General features: G+C 36.2%; 1 long non-coding RNA gene across 1 annotated transcript; it reads left to right on the forward strand.

The window, feature by feature from the left end:
* On the forward strand, positions 1 to 26655 carry LOC146601254 (uncharacterized). The gene is made up of 8 exons (XR_014896358.1): positions 1 to 1147; positions 4840 to 5051; positions 5538 to 5689; positions 8265 to 8402; positions 11026 to 11271; positions 17487 to 17655; positions 21906 to 21957; positions 23739 to 26655. It is a non-coding gene; the product is annotated as an uncharacterized LOC146601254 (long non-coding RNA).

Genomic DNA, 26655 nt, shown 5'->3' on the forward strand with positions numbered 1-26655 from the left:
TTCAAGTGAATTTTTCATAGTAAGTACTCCATCTTCAGAACATATCATTTGTCTCTTTTGTTTTATCACTCAGGATACCCTTAGTAGTCTTCAAAGCAACATTGTGCTGGTAACAAACATCCCATAATGCAAAGCCTACTCATGCAAAAATCATGAATCAGGTTCTTATGAAGCATATGATCAGTTCTGGAATTGAGTTTTCAGGAAATAACATACCTTCTCATTTACTTTCTACTTTTTAGCATATWTTAAGCTTTTCTGTAGCCCATGAACTGTGGTAAAATACATAATACCACTCTTCTTATACAATCATATGCCAACTGTCATAGTATTCTCTAAATCCTAAGTATGAGTGAAAGTTAACTGTTCAGTTTCAACAGCATGGTGCTTAGTTCATTCAGGAAATTCATTTCACGTAGGTTAGACTTATTTTATCCAATTGTCTTATTTTATCCATCTACAGTTTAATGGAAATTATTTCCTTTTTTGGTCACGGATCTACTCCATACAAGATGGTCAAATAAAATGGTTGTTCAGTGCTTGTTTTTCCCCTGTTGCCTTTCATCCCTATCAGTAATATGCTATGAGTATCATGCGCAGAGCACAGAATGACCTCCTAGCCATGAATTTTAAAGAGAGAAACTTTTTCAAGGGTTACAGACAGCTGAGTTCAAACAAGGATAAGAAAGTAAACTATAACTGGAATCCCTTTAGTTAGGGGCTTCATTTGTTTTTTGATTCTTATGTGAAATCATTAAGTTTTGCTGTGAGGGAATGGTATTAACTGCAGTTTCAAGGAAGACATTTATGGCTCCATCCCTAGAGGGCGGATACACAGGCTAAAGCATCTGCTGGCATCAGCTAAATATGCAGGGAAGAATAAAAGTATTTGGAGAAACATTAGAATAAGCTTTGGCAGAGGCAGCTGAGAGATAAAATATTGCTGCTGTTATTTAGGAAAGTTACTTAAACAAATTTCAAACTTTTCCTGTCCTTTTCCGTCAAGGTAGCAAAGAAGAGATTCAGATTCCACTAATGGAAAGTTTTGGAACAAAAGCAAACAGAGGATCTTCCCATAGTTTTCTCAAAAAATGAGACAGAACATTTTCATTACTCCTGAGTGATATTTACTCAGARTGTGCAGAAGGTGGGTATATTTGAAATGACAGGACAGTCCTGCTATAGAAATTAGAAAATACACTAGAATCTCCAACACTAACTAGAAAAATAAAACAAGCATTGCTTTTGTTCTCTGAACAACGCAACTAGGAAAATACATCAGAAAGGCAGATTACTAGATTAGTCTATTCAATCTTTACTCCTGTCTCTCCAGGGCATTTCATGTCCTCTTTGACTCTTGTGGATCTTAGCATAGCAATAATGTGCATTTTTAGATAAGATTTTTCTAATATATTTTTCATGTGTATACACACACATTTTTTTGATACCAAGGCATATATATTAATACACTAAGTACAATGTCTTCCATTGTATTACATGATTATTACCGTTATTATTATAATGATTTACTCTTCATACCGTTAAAATAGTTGCATGCTTTCAAGGTCAAGGGTATTTATAAATATTCAACATTTAATATTTATTCAATATATATTCACATAAAATCTTAATAGTATCAACAGATATCTTGATAAAGTCATAAGACTGCAAAGTTTGTCCTAAAAATTTCATGACGTATTACAGTTTCAATTAGAAGAAACATGCATTCAACCCTATCATCTAGCTGAACCAAGTTGAAAGTCTTAYCAAATACATTCAGAGACTACAAATAGATTGTATTGTCAGTCACTCTGACAACATCAGTTTCTGTTGACATCAGATGAGTTCACACAGTGAATTTCCCACAATGTACTCCTTGCATGTCTTCACAAAGTAAGACACAAGTATCAAAATGAAGTTTTTGGTGAATGTTACTCTAGGGGGAAATGTCTTTCCAAATTTCAGTTCCTCAGAAGTGTCATCCATTTCTACATCAAATAGGGCTTATTCTGAGTTAAATGTCATCCATCTATCCATCATTTCATGTCTGCTGCAAGCTGTAGTTGTTGGAGAATGTTASCCTCTGAATTCCTTGTATTGCCAGCAATGTAAAAATCTAATAAAAATAGATAGACAAAGGTGTATATATACATATATACATATACATATATATGTATATAGTTTGTATAGGTGGTTACTCATTCATATGTGATGGAATATTTTAATATTAGGCAATGTTTCTAGATTATACACAAAATTCACGATTAGGAACTGTATCTCTGATGGATATTTTTTTCTGAAGTTTGTCACAATTAACTACAAAACTGGGCAGGTTTTAAATGTCAGCTGTTGATTAAAAAGAAATATGTTAAAAATCTGACCAGCTCACCCCTTTTCTCATATTTTCCTGCTAGCTTTAACGGTAATTTTTAAAGAAGAGGAAATAAAATTCATGTTCACCATCTATTATTTGACATTTAATGAAAGTCTTTGTTTGCCCAGTAGTGAGATAGTTAGCACCATTTGGGCTATAAATCATTAGCCTCTGATTTGCAACACTGATACATTTTTAAAGGCAAAACAGRTAAAGCCCTATATGGAAATGGCCACATCGCTGAAAGTGCAGAGCMTCATCCAAGCATTAAAATACAAAACAGATGGAGGAAACCTTTCAGGGAAATATATATAGGGGAAAAAAGTACTATGAAATATAAGAAAAGAAAACTCTACCAGGCTCTACAGATTCACAGAAAGTGTTAATGTATCAAGGATTAATTTTTCCAAAAATAAACAAAAGATACAACTATCAAGAAAGAAGTTCTCCTGTCTAGTCAGGAAATAGCATAAACCAGCACAGGATTAACCCTGAGAGAGGAAAGTTGATTTGCTGTCTTAGAAAACACAACTTAAATTTCTACCTAACAACTAGTTTAGAAAAAAATATCCTCAGGTTGACTTGACAATTTCACAGATTAATTAAAAGAAAACAACAAAAAACTGCAACCCTGAACAGGTGTTTTGTCTGTTACAGGACCCTTCATATTAATGAATCATATGCATTACAAAAACACCCCAGGGCCAAAAACTGGCCCACCTGAGGGCCAAGAAATAGATCACAATTGTGCTTGGCACTGTGAAAACGCAGAGCATTAGTTCCTGCCTCAAAGAATTTAAGCTGTAAAGAGACATAGGGTGAGGAAAGTGGTAGAACACAAAGGCAAAGTGAACAGTGTTGCAGCGGTAAAACCAATGGACATTCACAACTATTCCCTTTCTTCCAGGGAGGGGGTAGGTAATCAAATAGAAGGGAAATGAGAAAGCAAGAAAAGCTAGAGACCACAGCAGAGGAATGGCAGTATGTGCATAGTAGAGTCTGCAAATAATTTGCAGGAATCTGAAATAATTTGCAATCTTTTGTTACTCATCTCAAGGTGGTGGGGCTATGGAAATGTCATTGTTCTGGGTCAGAATTTTACTGCATTCAATGAACCTAAATATCTATTGAACGTTAGATGACCACTAGATGTCTGCRTATCTAGATTCCTCACCAGCTGGAAACAAGTGATTGGAGATATACAGGGTTTTATGTTGATCAGTGATGGTTATAGGAATTTGTGATGCTAGGATACATCAGAAGATAGATAGATATGCGGATATATTCAATTTTTAGCAGAAATAGAGAAAGTAGAGCTCGTTCATTGCAGTAGACTATGATTTCAATGACTGTAAACAGCAGTTGGGTAAGACATCTGTGAATAATTTTTGTTTATGTTTTTTGATGTTTCTCCATCTTTTTAATGGGATTTGTAATATGTATGCCTCAACAAGAAGAGAGAACCTGAAGGCTACATTTCAAAGTCTGTGWAGTTTGTGTTTAAATCCATACTTTCAACACACCTAAGCTACGTGTGAATGCATCTTGGTGTCTTTACGTGATCTACTGTAGATGTACAACATAACTTCCTGTATTCTTAGATTAGTAGGCTACTATTTATCTTTTAAAAAGTCAGCACTTTGTAAACAGACTTCCACAATGAAGAAATATTTATTTTACATAGACCACAAAAATTTTTACATGTGTAAGAGCAAAAACTTGAACTTAAGAAGCTACTGTGTCTTTCCATTTTCACTAACAGAAAGCAGAAAACAGTCTGCACAGAATATGAGTGAAAATGGAAGTTTGTTCTTGAGATATTCAAAGCTAGTAAGGTGGGAGGAGGAATAAACAAATCTTTGYCCTCAAGGCTATGTTAAGAAGGCATCAGGATTCAGTAACTGAAAGAAGAAATGGCACTACAAGTAGGGGCGCATTTTCCAAGATAGTCACCTCAATCTCTTTGATGAAGCAGTCTATAAAGGGTTAATTTTAGCACGTGAGCTCTAGGCAGAGAAAATGTAGTGCATAAGCCATGTAAGTTCATAAACTGTTCAGAGAGGAATTATACTTCGCTTAAACACAATATCTTAACTGATGCTTGCTTTGAAAGAATAATTTACTAAATAATATTTTTGACATTCTACCTTGGCTGCGGCTCACCTCTTTCCTTCCTTACTACAGTTTTTATTCACTTGTTTATGAGGGGAAAAGCAATAGGTAAGAAAAACCTAATTGAGGAAAGATTAATGCAGTTCCACAGGAGAATAAGGAAATGATTTATTCTCTCCCTCCCTTCCACAGATATCTTGTTAGGGACACAGCCTAGCCTTACATATGCACCTTTAGTCCATTACTTCCTTCTTGTCCTTTGGGAGAAGTCTATCTCATGTAATTTATAGACTTGGCTTCCTTGTTTGTCTTCATGTTAATACTAAGACGCATTGAATGCATCTTATTCTCAGATACAAGTGAAGAGGGATTATCTAAGTTGAAAAATATGTCCGTTTGGCTTGCCATGACTAGTAGTTACCATAAAGAAAATGAAACTGGAGCCTCTCAGCTTGCAAGAAATGCAGACGTTTGAAAGAGTGGGATCCAGCAGAGCTGCTGAAATAAAGCATCAAGTTCAGAAGAAATGGACAGGTTTGTGATCCTGCTCTATGATTTTGTTAAGGTGAGAGTTGATTAATGCTGGCAAGCATGCGGGAAGGAGAGAGGGAGGAAATACTTATTTTAAATAACAGTTTAATGAAAGGCTGTAAGAGGAGACAAAGAGAACACAAGAGTATGATCTAATTACTTATATAAATAACTCGGGGAAGGGAAAGGTGCTCGGGCCAAAAACTGCATGTATCACTTTCTTGCTAACTATGTGTTTAAGACTGTGGTATATCAGAAGATKCTTTGTAGTTCTTTCTTGGAAGGAAAGCTTTGAAAACCACCCCATGGCATCATTGTAAAATTTCGTTCTGCAGTGGGACAGACTGTTACATCAACACAGAAAAGGGACTTCCTTATTTATGGTCAAATTCAAAAGCTGCCGTTAATGTTAATAGGCCTGAATCAGATGTTGGCCCTTTTTAGCAGACAATTATATTTACTGAGTATGTCTGTATTTTTTACACTCAAAATGGCATTTTCGTTTTACTTTCCGTAACAGAGCAATGCTGCTGTTCTTCACTTTCTAGTATGCAACCGGTGCTTGATATTTCACCACCTCTCATCTTGCCAAACAATTTACTCCTGGAAACAAAGTTTGTGATACTCCTTTTATTCGTGGAAGCTGTCGTGGACAACATAGTGAACAAAGGGGTATTTTAAAAGCTTCCAGTGTTTTAACTCTGCTTGCCATGTATGTGTTTTTGTGCCCATTGCTTTCCTTTCTTAAGTTTTCACTTACATTCACTGCTATCATTTTTCTCTGTCTTCTGTTTGTTCTGTGGATTTGCCCATACTTTGCATAGAAGGATATATTGTTTAAAGCAGCAGCCTGACTTCCAAGGAAATTAGGGTAGCAATATTTATATTGCTTTATTGTCCCTTTCATTTCTTTCAAAGCCAGGCTACTTTTTAACCAGCACAGTTTTCTTTTTCAAACCAAGTATGTGGAGTTTTGGAGCATATAATAAGTGTTTTTATGAAGTTCTAAATGATTGGTCSCATTTTTTAGTTTAATTCTTTTATCTCTTTTGATATAACATTATTTTTTATTTGTAAAACTGACAAACACCAACTAAAGTATACCATCATTCACTGTTGGAACTGACTTTTCAAGTTAGGGAGCTCSCTTGTAATTTGTGGAAATTCTGATTTCGTAATAGAAGCCTGAGGCTGCCATTCAAATTATAGATACTGAATTAATTAAGTACAATTATAGGCACTTAAAGAGCTAGAACTCCTATTCTTGATGTTCAAGGATGGTCTTGTAGCAGAAACTAATGATGAATTCCTCTTTCTGCTTCAGTTCCTAGAGCTTTGTTCAAGAAAGTAAGTATCCAAAATGTCAGCTCCTCAGAAAGTGATTTACTGTGTTTTCTTTATGGAGTACCGATCTTCCTTCCCTTTCATCCACTTGATTCTTCCTCCAACCAGTGTTTTAGCAATCTGCTTAAAAACAAAACAAAATACAGAAAACTTCATGCCAGATGTGATACCAGTTAAAATGGATGCATGATCACCATTAGAAACTTCCAATTCTTTTTACTTACCAGTTGCAATAGAAGAATAGAATGTCTACCCTTCACCTTTGCTATGATTCCTTGATATCTTTCTTGTCATCTTAATTTTTGATTAAAACTCAAATTTTATTTTGGTAAAATAAAATTTGATATCTCTTTCTTGTTTATACTTTTCCRTTCTATTTTAGCTTAAGAGTCTCCTTACTAGTCTACCCTTCCTGTACCGTTCCCCATAAGATGAGAACTATCCAAAATGTCCTAAAATCTTTTAYGCAGCCAGCGAAGTGCTTGCAAATTTTCTGTTTTCATGTAGGCCAGGAAGAATTTCTAATAGGATCCTTTTAAATATTTTCTTCTATGTCCTTCTGAGTTATTTGAAATATTATTTCATAATCTATGAGGTCATAAGTGCCAGTAGGCACTATTATCACTGGAGATTTGCCTGTCAGCTCCAGAAACATAACACTCCTCTACTCCCACCTCATGTCCTTGTTCAAGGAAAACCATTCATAATCCTGCTGGTTTCTTTTTTACTGCAGAATCGAAAATTAATCTCAGTTCACTGTGAAACATGTTCAGCTCTCTAGTTGGGATGCTCAGCAATCCTCAGCTGTGCATTATAAACCTTTGTACTCCAATCCACCAGATCAGCCTTCTGGGATATTTTCTGCACTGCTAAAAACAAAATCAAGAAAGCAACCTTCCCCTGTGCATCTCTTCATTGTCTTCAAAACTCCTGTTAGTTGGTCTGTTCCCTGTGGACTAATTTTATATCATTTGGTTGATTCCCTATGTGAGCATTTTGATCATATTTAATACTTTTGGAGAAAGCAAATGGGATGGAAATTTGGGAGTTATTTCTGAACAATGAGGTTCATTTTAAATAAAATTCTTTTGCTGAAAGGAATTAGTAATTATTTTCAGCTCATGAATACTCAGTATTTGAAAATGCTTTCCATTGATCTGTCTCTAAATAAAATAGTGACATTTCTCCTCTCAATCTTAGATCAATTCACAGAATCTATCCTCATCTCCCCCAAACCATCAAACCTCCAAAACTTAATACAGGATCACAATCAAATAGTCAGCAGGCCACAAGTACCAACACTCAGGGAATATCATGACTATGAGTACGCTACTTTACTGCTCAGTAGATCACCAGAATACATTTTAACCTTAGCAATTATTTTTCTAAAGGTCAATGACATCATGAAAGGAGACAAAAACTTATTTCTTTAGACAATTATAAGCAAAGATTACTTTCCACCTTGATATTTATAGGGTCCYAGTCATCAAGAGGCTTGCAGCTAGAGGTTATATGTGTCTTCAGAGCCAATCCTGACAAAAGTTTGGAAAAGTTCCAAAACAGCTATAACCCATGATTTCATTGTGCATGGCTAATTCTTTTTCCTGAAAGAAAATCTCACATATTTGGCAGTTAGTTTTGCATTAGAGAGATATCAAGGATTGTAAATCCCTGAACAGCTATTATTATACAATCAAATTTTGTAACTCATATACATCTCCCCCATAAATACAGTAATATGCTGTTGAAGTCAGAAAAAAAAATAGAATTTGGAGACAGATCTTATTTTGTTACAAGCTATACAGCAGAAACTTGAGACCCTATTTTAAAGGAATGATTAGTTAGAAAAGGTATCAATTAATATGTATCAGTACTTATGTGCACTCTTTCTAATTTCTTTCAGTTAAGTAGTCAGCTAGTTCATCAATAAAGGGGAAAAGAACTATGTAAAATTTATATTTCAAAACCAAATGGGGAACCAGTCATCCCACAGAAGCTGTCTTTCTCTCTGACGCTAGGTGCCAGTGGAAGGATGACTTAGGTAAGAGAAAAAGTTTTGATAAATCAAAAATTTAGTCTGCTGTACTATACTCATGCCACTGTCCAAGCTCTCTCTTCTTTGATAGGGAATCTCCTTTTTTGGACTAAATCCTCCCTAAATCTTGGATGTCTAGTTGGATGTCTAAGTAGTTGGTTTCTTCATCAATTGGAAACAATTGATGGGAGATAGACTTGGCTTTATGTCAATCAGATGATGATTATCAGATGGGATTTGTGTTACTAGAATGTACGAGAAGGTATATAGCTATAAATACATGTGTATGTATTTTAAGCAGAAATATAGAAGAACTGGTGAGATCTCCTCCCAAATAGTATCTAGAATTTGTTATAACCATATTCGAGAAAGAGAAAAATCAAATCAAAACAGCTGCCAGGGGAAGATTCTAGGATGACAGAGAAATGGAAAACCTAACTTACGAYAGGAGACTAAAAACAAGAGCTGAAAGAGAAGACCATTGCACACTCAACACAGAAGTGATATTAACAGCATTTAGAGACAAATGTAGTGGAAACTAAAGGACAACATTTGTACAGAACTAATGGCTACAAGCTATAAATGAATACATAAAGCAAAGATTTCTAGCCATTACTGTTATATTGGCATGGAATAGAATTTCAATTTGATTAGCAGAGGAAGGAGGAAGATGAAGTCAGGCTAGAAAAAGGCAATGTTGGATGCAGCTATCTTTGATAGCACTTAATAAGCTAAAAGACCCGGGAACTTCCTTCTAGTCCTGTATGTGTGTGGCAGGCCTAAAACAAAGGCAAGGCCTGCAGGCAAATTTACTTGCAAGGGAATCAGATAAAAATTTGGAAATGATGCCAAGTAGCTTATACATTTCTTGCTGAGATTTCCTGTTGCCTCAAATTTTGTTGCCCATGTTGCAGTCTCATAGATTAAATCCATTCTGTGCAATTCTGTGAATATGATTAAAAAGAAACAATCTATCAAATAATCAGTTAAGCAAGCCTATTACTAAGTTAATGAAAGATGAACAGTGATCAAGTAGGGACTGCTATTGACAGTATGAAACAGAACCATTTAGTTCTACATGGCATTTGCTTTCATTGGGCTGTTTCCCATTCCTCCTCTCAGAGACTTTAATTTGATAGCATTAGGACTAATCTGGTGACTCTGTGCATTTTAAATAGCAAGCAAAATCATTTAGTTTTAGGCCACTATAGATTATCATGATCAATTTATCTCCATTTTTTTCAGTGGAAAATTTGTCACAAATCAACTATTCTCCCACTATCAAATCTTTACAAAATTCTGTCAAAAATATTATTTGTTGAAAAAACTTTTCTGAATCTTTGCAATGGATATAAAAGTCATAATCTGAAAACAGTCCTTTATATGCATACATCATGATCTAATGGATCTATCATTTTCCCTACAGTAATAACCTCACTGTTTCTTAAATTATTCCAGATTTTTATCAAGAAAGACAAAACCTTTTCCAAGTTGAATAGGAAATGGTACCCAGGTGTTTTACACTGTTCCTCCAGGGTTTGTTTTTACTTTTTTAAAAAACTAAAATGTTGGCCAAAAGTTTAGCGTGTCAATCATCTCTTGGCTTTAGATCTGTAGCAGAGGTTATCTGCTTCCTACATGATCATCGTTGCAGGTTGTACACCTTAGAATTGTATATGAGCTAGATTATTTTTCCTGATCCAGGATTCCCTATAGGAGCCCGTTTATTCTCTACAGCTGTTCTTCCAAATGAGCTCTTTCAGTTTTAATGATGACCAGGTAGTTTTCAAGCTATCAACAGATAACCTCTCCAGAAGGCTTGGCCATAAAGCTGGCAATTCATCACAGGCATGGCTGAACCCAGGTCCCCTGTAAAAGCTGCTAGTCTGTGAGAAAGCCGTTACCTGCTTAACATTTGGATTCTTCTGTCATAGTTATTAAAGCCAGAAAAGAGCATTAGATCACCATGTCTGATGTCCGTTGTAAAACAGACTTATATTTCATTAAGTTACCTCTGAACTAAGCGTAGCAACCTGTATCTGATAAAAGCATGTTTTTGAGAAGGGCAGTCAGTGTTGACTTAGAAGCGTGGAAAGATAGGGAAACATTCAGTTCTGGAGTAGTTTGCTTCCTATTCAGTTAYTGGTAAACACTGAGAAGTATCTCTACCTTGAATTTCTCAGTTCTTGTTATTCTGTTCACCAGCTCATGGTAACTTAAATTTTCAATATTTGACCTAATGCACATAACTTTAACTACGGCATTTGCTTATAAATAATTTTCGTAAAAGCATATACATTCCTGCTATATAAACATGTAAAATGATTTCCTTCCAAGTAGAAGTTCACTTATTAAATGTATCCATCCACCTGAAAAATATCTGAAAGATAGAGCAAACTTACAGTTCGGGAAAAATAGCAGGGACTGATATTCAACCCTACTTGTTAAGCACAACACGCTATATAAAAAAAGCATCTAAGTCTCAGCTGAACGTCCTCCTTATTACTAGCTCATCTTTTTCACACAAGAGATTTGTGATGTTTTTGTGAGTTTGCAAAAATGTGTGTATTTGGTAGAACCTACACAGTTACTGATGCTTGATATGATTCATCTTTTTTACTTCAAAAAGAAATGAATGAACCTTGAAAATGACTGCAGGGAGAAGGAGAACTACATAGAACTACTTTGCTTTAGTCATCCAAAAAAGTATTTTCCTCAAGTCAGAGGTTTAAAGGTCAGGTAAGTGTCTTATTTTTTTTCAGCTGAGATTAAGAAGGTGATGAAAGAAGCAACACAACTAGAGTCCKGTCTTCACATTGTGAAGTAAAGGAGCAATCTTCTATCACAGATGAAGTTATTCTTTTACAGATAATGGGTGAGTTTATTCATGTTGTTCATTCTTCTARCGATGTTAATTTATAAATGCAGACAAGAAGGTACCTTCTAAACTCTGTGGCAGAGCTGTTGAAATAAATACAAAGCTTCTATCTCCCAATTTCCTGAGACATGTTAATACTTCATTTGCAAGTTTGTCAGAAGTAAAGCAGCTTGAATAGTTTTTTTTTTTTTTTTTTTAAGTGGTCTCTGAAATATTATCAGTGCTGTGTACATAGCAGATAAAGCTAGATTCAGGATGCCAAAAAGCTTACATGATGCCTCTTTCGCTTGCAAGATACTCAGCTGAGCTGCTGTTGCTCAGAAAAGTGRTGGCTGAGACTGAAGAACAGCACATCACTTGCACTAACAAGCCCATTAGTCATGGCTGGCAAACAAGACTGCTTTGAAATAAGAAACTAGCTTGTCTGGGAGGGTAAGCCAGCCAATTAGATACATATACATGATGATTACTGTGGGATACATAAACTAGTGTTTTTTACTACATTGGCAGCTATAATACTGGCTAAAGTTACCTCCACGTCAAGAGTTCAGTAAAACTATCCAATGAACTACTTGTGAGTGCTTTGAACAGCTTTCCTTTAAAGAGACATCTTCTGTGATACAATGTAGCTCTCTGCAAATCACAAAATCTCACAGGCTTATCCCCCTTGCATTCCTCTTCGCTATCTAAATATACAGGATATAGTATGTATTCTTATAAAAGTCAGCTGTGCAGGATGGTGGGGAGGTAGCAATGGACTGCAGAAAGCAGCTAGGCTCAGTACTCAAATGCATATATGGCATTTCCTCTTGCCACTGTAACAGACAGAATACAGGGCTAGATAGGCCTTGGTTTGACGCAGCAGGGCATTTCTTATGTTCTTATGCTAGTTTGATCCTACAAATCCTTACTTATAAAAGCAATCTTCTCTCATGTAAGTAGCTTTGAGCACTCATGCAATATATGATTCTTTATCTGAGCATCAGATTCATGCTTTTTACAAGACAAAGTGGGTCATCGTCATTTTTCTGTAAGTCTGTTTCACTTAACAGAGCTACACCAAAGGTGAATCTGGTTTGTTGGGTTTAAGTGGGAAGCCTGCTTTTCTAAGCCAAGTCTATGCCAGGCATTTTTAACGTTTACCATACAAAAAGACTCTGCACAAAAAGAACGCTATTTTTTTCAGCAAAATGGGAGACTAGCAGCCTAATCTGATGCAATCACTGCAATGTCTCTTCTGAAACTCAGATAAGATTCAGAAATTTTTCAGATTKTTCCTGTTCTGAAAGATTTGCTGAATTTCACATTTGAACATCCATTATTCAAATCTTTGCTTTTATTGTTCTGTTTTTAAATTAAATTTGTCAAAATCAAGGCTTTTTAAAACTATTTCAATCAGCGTGAAATTTTCAGAAAGAAAACCTTACAGTTGTTTTCCACCTAGTTCTGGAGTAAGAAAGACATAAATATGAACAGTGTGCAAGAAGTCACACACTGAAGCAATATCTAATCCTGTTCTGTAAATATCAAAGAAGTAATTTTAAATCATGGGAAAGTTTTATCTCCTTTGAATACCAACAAATTACATTCTGTTAATGACACGATCAGATTTCCAGATTGTAAAGAACTCATTTTTATGCATTGGAGTAGTGACACTTACAATATCAAGGTATAAAACGTGCTATAGGCTTTCGTTAATTTCATTTTAATTGTAATCATTTTCTTTCCACTTCCCTGCCAGAAAATCCAAAAGAACCATAACTTGCTCCATGTAGATTTAGACATAAATCTTAAAAAAGTGAATAGGCCAAATTCACCATCACTGTATGGAAGTCAGTTGGGACTCCCATGTATTCTGTAGATATGTAAAAAAAAAATAGTCAAACACATTGTAGAGCTCACTAAAATAGATGATTAATATGTGGACTTTAAAAAGTAATATGTTATTATGATAGCAAAAGAAATATAAGAAAATCAGAGCATTTATTATTATTGTGCAGAACACCAAAGAGATGATGGAGGGATGTAAAATAAGACTTCACTTTTTAGTATTTCAGTTTTATATTTTAGTTTGCTTATGAAATTTAAGTAGTTTACAGTAAGCAAATAAAAAGCAATATGAGATAGATAGGAGTAAGAAATGAAATACTTAGGAGAAAACATTGTTAATGATTTACAGTGCATGATCTAACACTCCTATAAAAGAATTTAAGCGTTCTCTTTGTATTTTAACTCATGTAAATCTCTTTGGGTTAGGGGAGGACATGCATAKCTGTAGGTCAAGTGAAGAGGGACTGAAGAACTCTATCAATAAGAAAGCAATGCAGAAATAGAAACCTGAATCAGTATTCACCTAGGTCCATTTGTTTTGCACTCATGTGATACTGGTGTAAGTGATTCCTTATTTCTGAAGTGTCTTGGACCTAGAGAAAGGAGTGGAAGAGATTTATATCCCCATAGACAGCAACTGATGGGGAGTGTGATGCTGTAAAGACATGCAGAGCATGACTAAGAGATGCAAAATCTCAAATACAACAGTTTGAACTTCAAGAGTAGAGAGAGATCCAAGGAGAGAAGAATACAGCCCTCAGGAGGAGAAGTGATTTTACTAGCAATTTGGGGCAGTTGATATAAAAGCAGATTTCTGTGATGAAGCATGGAAGGTTATCAGAGCATGGAAAGATATTTTCCCTTCACCGATTCATTACTTTAATTTTAGAATTCAGGAACTGAGGAGTGAAAGCTCAAACTAGCTCACATGCTGCAACTCCTCATGTGCCTATTTTTAAATAGAAATGATATCTGATCTCCCTTTTAAAAATGGTGTCTCATACAAGACGTTCTGGATCACATTTTGTGGTCAGAAGCTCAAGCAGCTTAGTATGATCAAAACTCCAGTCGAATTTTTTCATAAGATTCCAGATTCTTCTCTGTATGTGCCTTTGTGTGGATTTAGTATGATAAACATTTACCCCAAATTAGCTGACATTATGAAAAACTGCAAATAAGGGCATTAAAACCAGCTTTATATTGTAGGGTAGCATTCCAGCTGAACCACAGAAAAACATCATCATATGAGGACCTAGTCTTCTAGCTTTAGTTCATATGAGCTGTCTGGCTTCAAGAATTAGTTAYGTTATGTCACATTATGTACATTTAGTACATAATACTAAATCACAGACATTATTTCAAAGAAAAAGGCTTCTGAGAGTTCCTGGCTTTGGACTACCTTGGTCTGAGCTCTGTCTGTTCTGTCCTTCTGTATGAAATGTATATAAAATATAAATACATATGAAGCTCACATACGTCAAACCCTGATTAAAAGATACTGGGAAATGTGAACATTAGACCAGTGTTTGCTCAATACCTAATCAAAGCTCCAATGTTCAGACTGCAAGGTTGTATTAAGTTTACAAAAAACCCCACCCTTCCCCACTCCCCGTTTGCTCAGTCTGTCACATGGATCGGCTGCTCAGGTATGATTGCTCAGGTACTGGTACTTCAGCAGATTTGTTTCAACAAACCCAGTGGTTCTAAAAATCTCCTGAGTGTCTGGAAAGGCAAGCAGCACTTTCACAGGCAGCCTCCTGGCAACTAATGAACAGTACATTACTCCRCCTCTCATAAATCTCCATGAAGTTCATGTATTCTCTTCTGAGAATAAATAACTAATAAGAAGGCTTTTCTTGCCAGTCATTATTGCATTACACACAATGATTTAGATGTAGAAGCTGCTATTAATAGCATTGAATGTGCTACTAATTGGATAGTTATGTAATGGCATTGCTATAAAACCTAGTTTGGGGTTGACACCTTCTGTTTTCCAAAAACAATATTAAAAACCCCAAACAAATTCATGGTTAGCAGTACATAATATCAAACAAAGACTAAATAATGACCAATCTTTCACAACTTAAGTAGAATTAAACAGGAAAAAAAAACAATTCATTTATCTTARTTCTAGTAGAAATGAGCTGGAAGTGAATCATTCAACTGATCTGCTGTTTAAAGGGATACTTTAAACTAACTGTCTTTTAATACCTATCCCTGCAAATATTGAGACAGAGTTCAAGACAAGACTGTTTCTGTGACTTGTGAAATCTCAGAAAGTTTTCCTATTAAAAAATGGGCTTCAAATGAGATCTAGTACATACAGTACACAGTTTACAGAGAAAGAACTACCAGAACTACCAGTAAATTTCTCTAAGACATGCACTGATAAAAATCATGTACTAGTACTAGGCATAGATCTGAACTTTGTTCACTAACAATGCAGGCATACCTGCATAATGTGACATGTTTTTGAAATAACTTTAAAAAAGAAAGAGAGAGAGAGAGAGAGAGAGAGAGAGAACTAGGGATGGCATTTTGTTCCCTGCCCTATGGAAGGACAGAAAATCACAATACATTAGGAGAGAGGCTTTTAGCTGGAGCAGCTTTCTGCATTCCCTCTGTTCTTGGTTATTGTAAAAGCTGGAGCATCACTAATGCAATGTGCAGCAAGAAGAACTTCACCTACTGATGAAACCCGACTGCTGTCCCCTAACCATAAGGATATTTTCCTCTTGACCCATCAAATACTGCAGCATGCAAAGCCTATACCAGGAAGAAAGAGCCCCACAAGTGTTTGAGGGTATACATATATAATAATATATAAAGAGGTAAAAATCAACACTGTGCCACTCTAATGCCTCTTGGTTTAATTTTTGACCACGAAATTACCTCTTACCACTGTGCCAGCAATTGCTGTTTGATCAGTGTTATCTATAACCTTTTGTTGCTGAGATAAATCAAGGCTGTCAGTCCAGAACTGCCTCCTTAATTTATGAGCCTGGGATTCTCACACAGGCAATGTAATGAACACTTTAGATGTCTATAAACACACATCCTCAGGTTTTTGCAGGGAAATACATTAGGTTGCTTCTAATTGATTCATCCCTTGGACTTCAGAAAACCGTAAGAGCCATAGGGAGCAGTGTGAGAGGAAAGCCAGGTGCTGTGACAGCATCATGACACGCACATGAGGGAATGTAGCCCCTGAAACAGTGGGTATAGCAGAGTGCGTTGTTCTGCAGACAGCCTGACATATTCTGTATATATATGTATATTTAGGTGAACATGCACCACTACATGAATCTCCTTTGTTGTGTGCCACAGTTCTACAACTGGTAATACATTTTCTGTTGTGCTCTTTTTTTATTTTTTTTAATCTGCCAACAGATACTATATTCAGCTATGCTGACTCTATGTTATTGTCAGCTCTACACTATTTTACAATGTCTAGATGATGATAAAAACCCTGATGTATCCAGCACAATGTATTTAGGAAGGGTCCACATCAATAAAGGAAACCTCTACTTCAATTCCTTCATTGTTAAAGCAGCTGGGGGAAGTAGTTGTAGGTCTTACAAAGGTCCTGTTTGATGCAGGATGTCCTAGCACCATTGTAATTACAGCAAGCATGCCTATAAAGCTGACATAATTTAGGTATTAGCAAGTGTTTAACGGAATAAAGCATTATATAAACCAAACGGGAATATGGGTGGTCCAGATGTCTTCCACATGTATCCCATTAATTATCAGGATTATGCATATGTATGTCTTATGCTTATATAAGTCTTATGCATTATGTAAGTATATGTCCAGCCTGTTAACTTCAGTTTAATATTTTGGAATCACAGTGTGGCAAATAATTCCAGAATACTTCCCTAGAATAAAGTATGGGCATGCTGTCCCACTCCCATGTGTCAGATGAAATGAGTTTTCTCTTAAATGTATCTTTTTACAGGTTGTATAGTTTTTCTATGTTGTTGCTGCTATTTTGTCATTTCATTTGTGTGAGAAGGGTATGTAACAGCTCTTCAGAGTAGTACTGCTATTTTGTATTTCTATTGTAGCACCAAAGGGTTCATATAGGATACAGACTTTGTCACACATTTCACTGTAGGACAGAGTTTCTTCAGACCTATAAAGTTTGTTCACACATACTGGTARTTCATGACATCCATCTATGCTTATAAACTCTTCATGTATGTGTAGTATAACCAATACTATTTTAAATATTTTTAAATTCTTTAAATACTGTCTGAACCTTAAAATGCTGCTTACATTTTAAACGTTTAAAAAAATGCTTGAAAGTACCTTAAAATAATGTTTAAATATTGGAATTTTTTCCTATGTCTGATATCATACTATTTTTTATTCTTTAAAAGTGTTTTTTCCACCCTTCTCCAAGATTAATGCCACCTGCAACAGCTTTACCATGATGACATTTCTTAAAAGAGGTTAACGTTGTCCGGTATATCTAGCTACAACCAGCTCTYTGTATATACTGCTGGTCACTACTTTCCCTGATGCATGACAACCCAAGCTTTTTCATTGGTGAGTACATACAATTCCTCCACAGTATTAATGTCTATCACCATTTCCTCATGAGTTTATACACTTCATTTCATGTGTTAAGATCACATTTTGTGGTGATGGCCAGTGCTCATGAGAGAGAGTGTAAATGAGAACTATAATCTCTGGGCCAGTATTTTCAATGATACTTTTGCAGTCAGACCACGTATTTGCAGGGGAAATATCTCTTAGTGACACCATTTTGATGATATTTTGTGAGCCCAGCATACAGAATATTTTAAGAAAATGTTCCTAGCCCTTCTGGTATTGTCATTAAAAGGAAGGAACACAGCAAGGTCATGACTGCAGAGTGACTAAGGCTGGTGCAGAAAAGCTTTCCAGAGTGATTAAGTTATTTAGGTGCTCTTTATCCATTTGTGGTATTTGGAAGGAGGAATCATAGAGAAAAACCACAAGCTGAAGGAAAGATGGTTTTCCAATGAAGAAAACAAGAAACTACTACTCTGCAGAGTATTATCTGGGAAATACCACTTTTTGTCTTCCTTTAGGCTTTCCTAGTTTTTGTTTGTTTGTTTGTTTGTTTGTTTGTTTGTTTGTTTGTTTGTTTGTTTTAATGGAAAGACTTCCCTGCAATTCTGAATTAGAAAGATTACTAGATAGAAGTCAGCATGGAGAAGCAGTTTAGACAGAAGTCTGCATGGGGAAGCAGTTTTCCTACAGCTTGTGTCAACCTGAGGATAGAAGCTTGACTATAAACATATTGTGTTTCCACGTGGCTTTATTCTGTGAGAATGGGTTTTTCCTCTCAGAATTGCTGCCAAGCAGAGGTAAAAAGCAGACTGCATAAGAATAATTCCTGCTGATCTTAAATGACAAAGCTCCTGAAGTAAAGACTGCGGCTGTCATTGCACTCTTTGGTACTGTTCTATCCCAATAATCAGTACTATGAAGTGTGGTAAAATGAATTTGGAAAAAAAAAAGACAAAAAGAATAATAGTTGATTCTGGTATATTGATTCTGGATGACTAATTCTGGTATTCACTGTGATAAATCTATATTTACCAATAAAATAAGTAGTAATAGTATGCATAAAGCTTAAGTGAAAACATTCCCTATGCCTAATCATTACCTGGGGTATGAATTGCTCCATATTTCATAACAATTACTAGAAAAATATTTATTTGAGCCAAAGCTTAGATACCATTAAGGAGATTAAGCTAATTCAGCAGGTTTCTGTGCCCTATACTGGCAATCAATTTCACTTGAAATGAAAATGATATCCATCATATTTCCAAGTTTTAAGAGAAAAAATGGTGCTGCAAATGTGAAAAACTCCTTCTGGTTTGTACAATTTATTTGGTGCTAGTATACTGAAAGAAGCAGTGCTGTAAAGCTGATAAAGATCCAGGCTGAGTTAAAGATTCTTCCTGTAATAAAATACAGTCTTTTCAAAAGCTATTTACAATGCTTCTGTTTGCTGAAATCTCAGAAACAAGAGCAACAACCTTGCCCAAGCTCATGCAGACAGAGATACAGAGCTTTTCATATTGCGAGCTGCATGTATGTGCCCCCAAAAAGTAGCTGATGAGCCAATTCTTTATTATTTCCTGTCTCCAAAYTGGCATCCAATAAAACTGCCCATCAATTCCAATTTTGATGGAGGCTTATGTATGACATTGCCATCTGTCTAACAGGAGCAATACTAAGGTCACCTTTTGTTTTATTCCATTCAGCGAAGGGCCATTACATAAGAACTGCTTCAGTCACTGTCAGCATGAACTATATTTGGATTATTGTAACTGAAAGGCATGTATTCCTTTGTTCATTCTATAAATTACCCAGTTATTCATCCATGCCTATTCTGAATAATAATGATGAGCAGAATAAATATTGAAATCACTGATTTTGTCCCTTGCCTGAAAATACTCTCATTTGGTCAKATGTCCCACTGTGAAATGTCTCTCTCTGTTTTGAGCAATGGAATTCTGAAGCCTGGGTTGGTGCAAACACATGCTCTTAAGTGACCCAAATGCAAGCAGTAAGCAAATGCTTATTAAATTTGACATATATCTGGAGAGAATGCAGGCAGTAAAGTCTCAGTTAAAGAACTGATGGGATCATCTTTAATTTGCTCAATAAATAGCGAACTGTAAAGACCATTACGGTAGCTTTTTGTACCATATAAATAGAGGGAACAAATATCATGCTACATATAAGGGATACATAGTGATCACATTCACAGCTGTGCCTTTATCAAGATCTTTCATGCTACAACAATAGATGTTCTGTGGAGCCTGAGATAACCCAGCAAAGGAAATGTTGTGAAATGTTGGCACTCTTGCAAAGAGTTAAAACAAAAACAAAAAAARGGAAGAAAAGTTTCTTATATTACTGATTTACATTTTGCAAATTAATTCCATTTGAAAAGGAAAATGAAAGTTTCCTTATTCAGCTAGTTCAATTCCAGTGAACTGATTTAGACAGTTTGCCCTTAATTCACAGGATCATTTTTACTTGAGGGGTTTTAGTCAGTAAATAAGAATACATTTCTTACTTTCAATATTCCAAAGTATGCTGAGTGCAATATATTAGAGGTAAGAAATGGCATTCTGACAATGTTAAATGAATCTGAAGACTAGCTGATTGCAAGTTGTACTTGTCATTATTTTTACATCCTTTCATTGTTCTCTTACTACTAGCACTGCATGCTCTCTAGGTCACTAAACCAATTACTGCGTTTCTCCTCCACTTATATTTAAAGCCTTTGCAAGCCTTACACCTCCTTCTTTCTCAGAAGTCAACCTTTTTCCCACTCACCACTGTTTCAACACAAGCCTATGCACTGGTAGTTTCCATAGCCTCCCCCTTTCTGACTGATTTTCTTCTTCCCTCTCCCATTCAGTCTGTCCAAACTGCTGCTATCAAAATTATTTTCCTTTTCTCAGCACTCTGAGAATACTCTCTTCCTCCTAAAATCTCAGTGTTGACTTATTTCCCCATAGACTCAAACATGTCTCCTTTCACAGCTCTGAATAGTTCGTTACTACTTGGTCTGACCTCATCTCATCTTGGAAAGCCAATGTTTAGTCTCCAATGTTGTGAGGGCGTGTGTGCATGTTTGTGGGTATGGGGGGTTAATGTGTTATTAATTTCCTTCTTTATCTTTCATCAACAGGATGCTTTGTACCTAAAATGTATTTTAGATAAAATTACTTCTAATGACCTCCTCATTTGTTTCAGGAAGTGCCTGAAAGCATTTACAAAACAATCACCAAAACCTGTTTGCCGTAAGGATTCAGCACTACTTACACGATTGCATACAGTTTCTACCAAATGAAAAGAGGTGTTTTGAACCTTATTATAGGTCCTTGCCTTTTTATTTATGGCTAGACCATTGTAAGGGTTGCCTTGACTTGTGATAATTGGCAATAATACCTAACACACATTTAGGATGACTTAGGAATCGCTGAAGTGCATCACATTCTCACAGTTCCTCTTCACTGTCTCTTCCTGTTCCAATTCTTACTGGAGCAGCAGTACTGGCAGTACTAAGAGTGACTGTAGTCATAGTGGGTTCACAGCATTTTGAAGTTGCCTGCAATCTCTTATTCCTTCACATAGCCTGACTAATGCAACAGACCAGGGAATGTAGACCCRTGTTTTGTATTTGATTTGAAGGCTAGTGAACTTTTATGGAATACATCAACATAATCTTGGTGATATTGAGGTTGTCATAGCCAGCTTTTCCAGATGTGTGTATTTCCCTTGAATTGATTAGGCAGGGTGAGAAGATAACATTAAAATCAGACCTTTACCATACCAGAAAAATGTATGTATTTCTCAGATTCCATTACCACTGAACCAAGGTAATCATACAGGTTCAAGACTGGTGCTAAAGCTTTCAAAAATTGGGAGAAAAATACAGAAATAAATGAAACAAACAAGAACCTCAAGCAGCAAAAAAGCTGGAAGCTACAAAGTACACCTGGGCCAACAGTGACTATTGAGGAAGTCTTTTCATCACTCTTTCAGCTTCAGATGCATATGTTGTCCTTCCAGCACAACACCTCCAAAATTGCTGGGGTTTGGCTCATACTTTGAAGACCTCAGGCCTAGTGACACCCTGCAAGTCAGCTTTCAATGACCTTAAAGTATCGTCTCAGTTAAATGATTGATTCATTTATATTCGTCATTACTAGTTTTCCTGAAACGGTTTATCTGCTTGTATGCATGAAATGAGCACTGTCAGCAATATATCTACATCCTTCTAGGGACAAGATTTCATGAGCAATTTTACACAAGCAACTTTTGGTGTCTGACCAGGTGAGTTTTATTGTTTCTTTACCTTTCTTTGTAGGGACTTTGTCAACCTGAAATATCTCCCTGACATCTTACCTACAGCTGATTCCTCTGCTTGGAAGATTTCTCTTCCATTCCTCTTTAAAGGAGAGTGGGGAGGAATTTGATGAGTTCCTGGTCCACTTGAGAAATCTGTAACAGATATGCCTAAATTTGTCATATGTATGTTTCAAACCAGAGCACTTTTTGTTAATGTTGGAAACTTTGAACAAAGAAAGTCTGCAAGTTATTAAATGTGAACTATAATGCTAGCCAGCTGATTAGGACCCAAATCCAGCTCACTTTCTTGGCATCTTGGAATCATTCAATTTTAATTCTTGAAATCAGCATTAAAGTTATTTTTGTATGTAATGCTTTCCTCATTTTATTTCTTTTTTTGTGTCTGTCTGTTACTCTGCTAACTATATCTGTTACTCTTCTAACTATAATGTATTTCTGTCTGTGTGAGGGTGTGTACTTGAATATATAGTTATTGACAGCATTTGGGGTACTAGTTCCTGGATGTTGTATGTAGCAAACATATACAAGTCTAGCAAATATATACAGTCTGTTCAGGTCTTACATAATTCTGTCTGGGCACTTCTGTGGCTTCAGTGCCTGGGAAAAGTGGTCTAGAAAAACCTTTTCTGACTTGCTCCTGCAAAATGATTTTCAAGGTTCAGCAGTAATCTTGACAGATTGCAAGCTAGCCTGGCTGGTTAGGAGTATTTACAGCTCAGCATGTCCAAGCTGTTATCTTTACAATGTTCATAAGATGATTCACTGAAAACAGGGAAAAGAATCCCATTAACATGAGTAGGTATTGGGATACATCCTTGTTCAACCAGGAAGGGAAGGGAAAGGTGATTTGCCTGCAGATGAATGTGGCTAATAGTGATGAAACCAATAATAATCCAGCTGCTAAATGGCTCAGTTCTGAGAAGGATAAAAATGCCCTTCTCTTATTTAAGATACATTGTAATTATGCAGTAATGCTTCTAAATGTAACACTTTACACTAGCTTTACAGGAGCATTCTGGACTCTTTCTGTAAATYACTGATCTTTTCTTTGATGCATCTGAGGATTCAAAATGTTCTGCCTTAGAACTGTGGTATTTACTGACTTTGTCACTGGATCGGAATTCCTGATTTTGGAGCACCTCTAATTTGGTCTTAGCTGTTAACTGTGTAAGATAGCTAGCAATGTTTGCTAGCGGTTTGTTAAAAAACACTCAGCTTTAAGTTAAACTGAGATAAAAAGAAATCATCCTCTTAACCTTATTGATTAAAAATATCTTYAAATAAAAAAGATGAAAAAATATTTTTTAAAAATCTGAGTCAGCTCATATCTTGTTAGAGCATTAGTGTTTCCTTTTCAATGCAAACAGAACATTGTTTTAATAAGCCTGTATTTTTGCACTCAGCAAAAAAAAAAGAAAAAAAAAAAAAAAAAAAAGACCCACCTGGTTCTCTTGTTCTCCATGTGGAGAAGTAGAAGCTAAACGGCCAGCAATGTCTGTCAGAAGTAATGCTTTTTTTAGGCCAGAGAGAAAGCTTGGCCTCCTGCATACCAAGAGCATGACAGAATCACTGAGCTATCAAATCAGTTATTCTGCCAACATCTTTCTGGTTCACTGAAGAATRAATTAATCCCATGTAAGAATGCTCCAGCAGGAGAATAAGAGAGAGCACACACACTGCCACAGTCAGGTAGTAAGGTACTTGCCAGGAGTATAAATAATGGATAAATAATTAATTTTCTTCAGGAGAACCATCAAGAATMTACTTCTCTGAATATTTATGAACACATGATGGAACAGCTCCAGCAAGAGATTGAGCAAGAGCTTCCCCATGGAAAGAAAATATGCCCTGGATCAGGTTGCTCAGCCACTCCATCTCAGCTCTGTGTGACTCACTGAGCAGCAGGACTGGGACAGTGGTTTCCAACGCGAGCACCAGGAGCTCTGGACCAGAAGGTGTTCAGAAGGGAGCTGCTCTAGCAGAGGATGTTGGGAGATACCTGTCTGAAGTCTTGCAGTTAGACTGCCTTCATCACTTGGAAGTGATAAGAGGGTAAGCTACAAAGAGTGAGTCTCTGGCATACCAACTAAGTGACATTACCAGCATTTCTGCCCCTCTGAAATATTTATTTATAAAAGTGCAACAACTCTAGTGAGAATACAAGAGGGATACAACAGACTGCACAACTRCACAGATAGTTCAGTACTGCCCTGAAATCTGTTGACTCTAATTCAAGTTCTCATCTATTGGATTTAAGATCAGTCTCACAAGGAAATGAGCAACCAAATGTCTAGGTTGCTGATTGTTCTCTCAAGATCTCCTGTTCTAAATTTGTGTTTCTGCAAAAATATGTAAAAACATTGAGTCTCATTGATTACAAAGCAGTTTCCTCTGCAATTGCTTCTTACAAGACCACTGTGGAAAGGCTGGTCTCAACTTCGAGCTGAAATCCCACAGTAGAACTCTTAGGGAAAAATCAACTGTTCTTTCTTTCAACAGGGAATCCTGCCTCTCTGCTTCAGGGGGTGTGAATCAAGGCTCAGAATAGCGCTCCCCAAAAGTGTCTTTTGTTAGTTATGGAGGGAAAGCAGGGATGATCTTGTCTCCAGACATAAAGGTCAGAAGGCAGAAGTGCACCTTCTTCCATCTCAGTAGAAATACTTTTATAGGCAATGAAATGCCGAACTACTGCAATAAAMTGCATACCAGTATATCTTCATATAAATATGTATGTGCTTTTATGGTGGTTAATATGTCCAGGATACAGTGTTTATACAATGACCTATCACTTTAGGTACTGAGATGGATTTATTGTAACATTCTGGCATTCGGTTTTCTATTATATAAATATCTAAAAATTCAGTTTACTACAATATACTGTCCTTATTTTCTTCTATCCCTCTCCCAACCATTATGTTGACAAAAAGATCTCCCAACACAGGAATAATAACAGTATAAATAGGCAGTGTAAGCCATTTAAAATATGAATAAACTAATGCTGTCGTTCTCCTAAACAACCTGAAATGAGCGTTCATAGGGCAAAGTGATGAAATAGCTGAGCCAACCTGAGTCGTAGCTCTGGCCAAGAGGAACAGCCACGTACTCTCCCTCCCAAGCCCATGCTCCTGGCTGTGCATTTCCAGGCCTTCTCCTACACCAGCACAAGTGCTTGTCTGATCCCATTGGCAAGCTACCTCAGGTAGCAGAACTGGGGGAAAAACTGCATGTTTAAGGTTGGTTTTCTGGCAGGTTAGCTCCTCATACTGGTTCACCTTGTGGAGAGATGATGATTATTGTCAGTACAAAGAAAGGTGTGGGAATGTGCAGTTGGAGATGAAAAGGTGGGAAACCACCTCTGGTRGTAGGTCTCTCAGTTGGCTTGGCTCTTTTGGATCCCATTATAAATTAACAAGATATGTATATTTGATTGACCAAATTACAGTTTTTCACCTTTAATTCAATAAGGTACCTGTAAGGGCTTCAGTGCTTTACTCAGTTGCCTCAAGGTAGTAAATGGTTTGCCACAAGAGCACATGTGGTTCTTGGGAAGTACCAGGTATTTTAGTCCAAGACCATCACTTGTCATAAGAACACGTATTTATCTAAAATCAAGATTGCTCAGTTTTTCAGGATATTTTCTGTCTAGATCTTTGTTGTAAATGGTCACTGAATTTTTTCATGATCTATATTTACAGTATTTCTAGCAGCACTCATCATGAGAAATCTACACGAATGACCTTCTGAAAGCTCTCTGATTCCTTCAAAACACAAGGATATTGAAAATTTGTGTTTGAAAGCATGAGAAATAAAATGAAAACCTTACTTTGGCTGTCTAAAAATAAAGCCATATGAAGCAAAGACCATGCTGAATAGCACTCTCTTAAAATAAATACTATTTCCTTTGGCGCAATAAATGTTGTTTTAGATTCTATAGTTAAAAGCATAATTCATTCCATTGAGCTGTAACATTTTGTTAAATTGCAGAAACTTTAGAGGAACCAGCTATTCAGTGTCTTCTATATTTGAACTGTTTACAGTTCTTTCTAAATATTTTCTGGAGAAGAAAAGATTYCATGTTCTGGGATTTTTTTTAAGTCTTTTCAGGTTCACTACTGAGATCTGCCTTTCTGCATCCAATAGATCAGCCACAAATTAACCATTTTTGTGGCCTCAGTGTAAACCTGAACCTTTAACTAATCTTTAGAAGTTAATCTAGTGGGCCAGATCCTTGGCTGCCATTCTGGCTGCTTTGGTCTACTCTGAAAGAGTTTGCAGAAATTTATGGGGTACTTAAATGGCACCTATGGATTATAGTTCTTTCTCAGCTCAGGAGTGATCCACATTTAGAGAGGATTGCTGTAACAAGAAAAAAACCTCCTAACTGAAATGTGTCCAAGCTATTCATCACTTCCCTTGTATCTCTTCTTATGGAAATTCTCCAAATCCTACGAGAATGATCTTGTAAACAATTATTTTCTTTCCTTAATTTCCACAATAAAAATCATACTTGGTATTTCTGTCAGAACTCCTTAGTCCTGCCTTGGATTTCTTTTTTTTTTTTTTCTTTTCAGAGTGGGAACAGCAGAAAAAAAGAAGATTTTTTTCTTTTTGAAACTCAGTTTGCATCATGCATGCATAATGTCACTCCTAAATAGAACATTC

This window comes from Rhea americana, unplaced genomic scaffold (assembly GCF_003343005.1).
Source record: "Rhea americana isolate MKP2758 unplaced genomic scaffold, rheAme1 scaffold_106, whole genome shotgun sequence".
NCBI lineage: Eukaryota > Metazoa > Chordata > Aves > Rheiformes > Rheidae > Rhea > Rhea americana.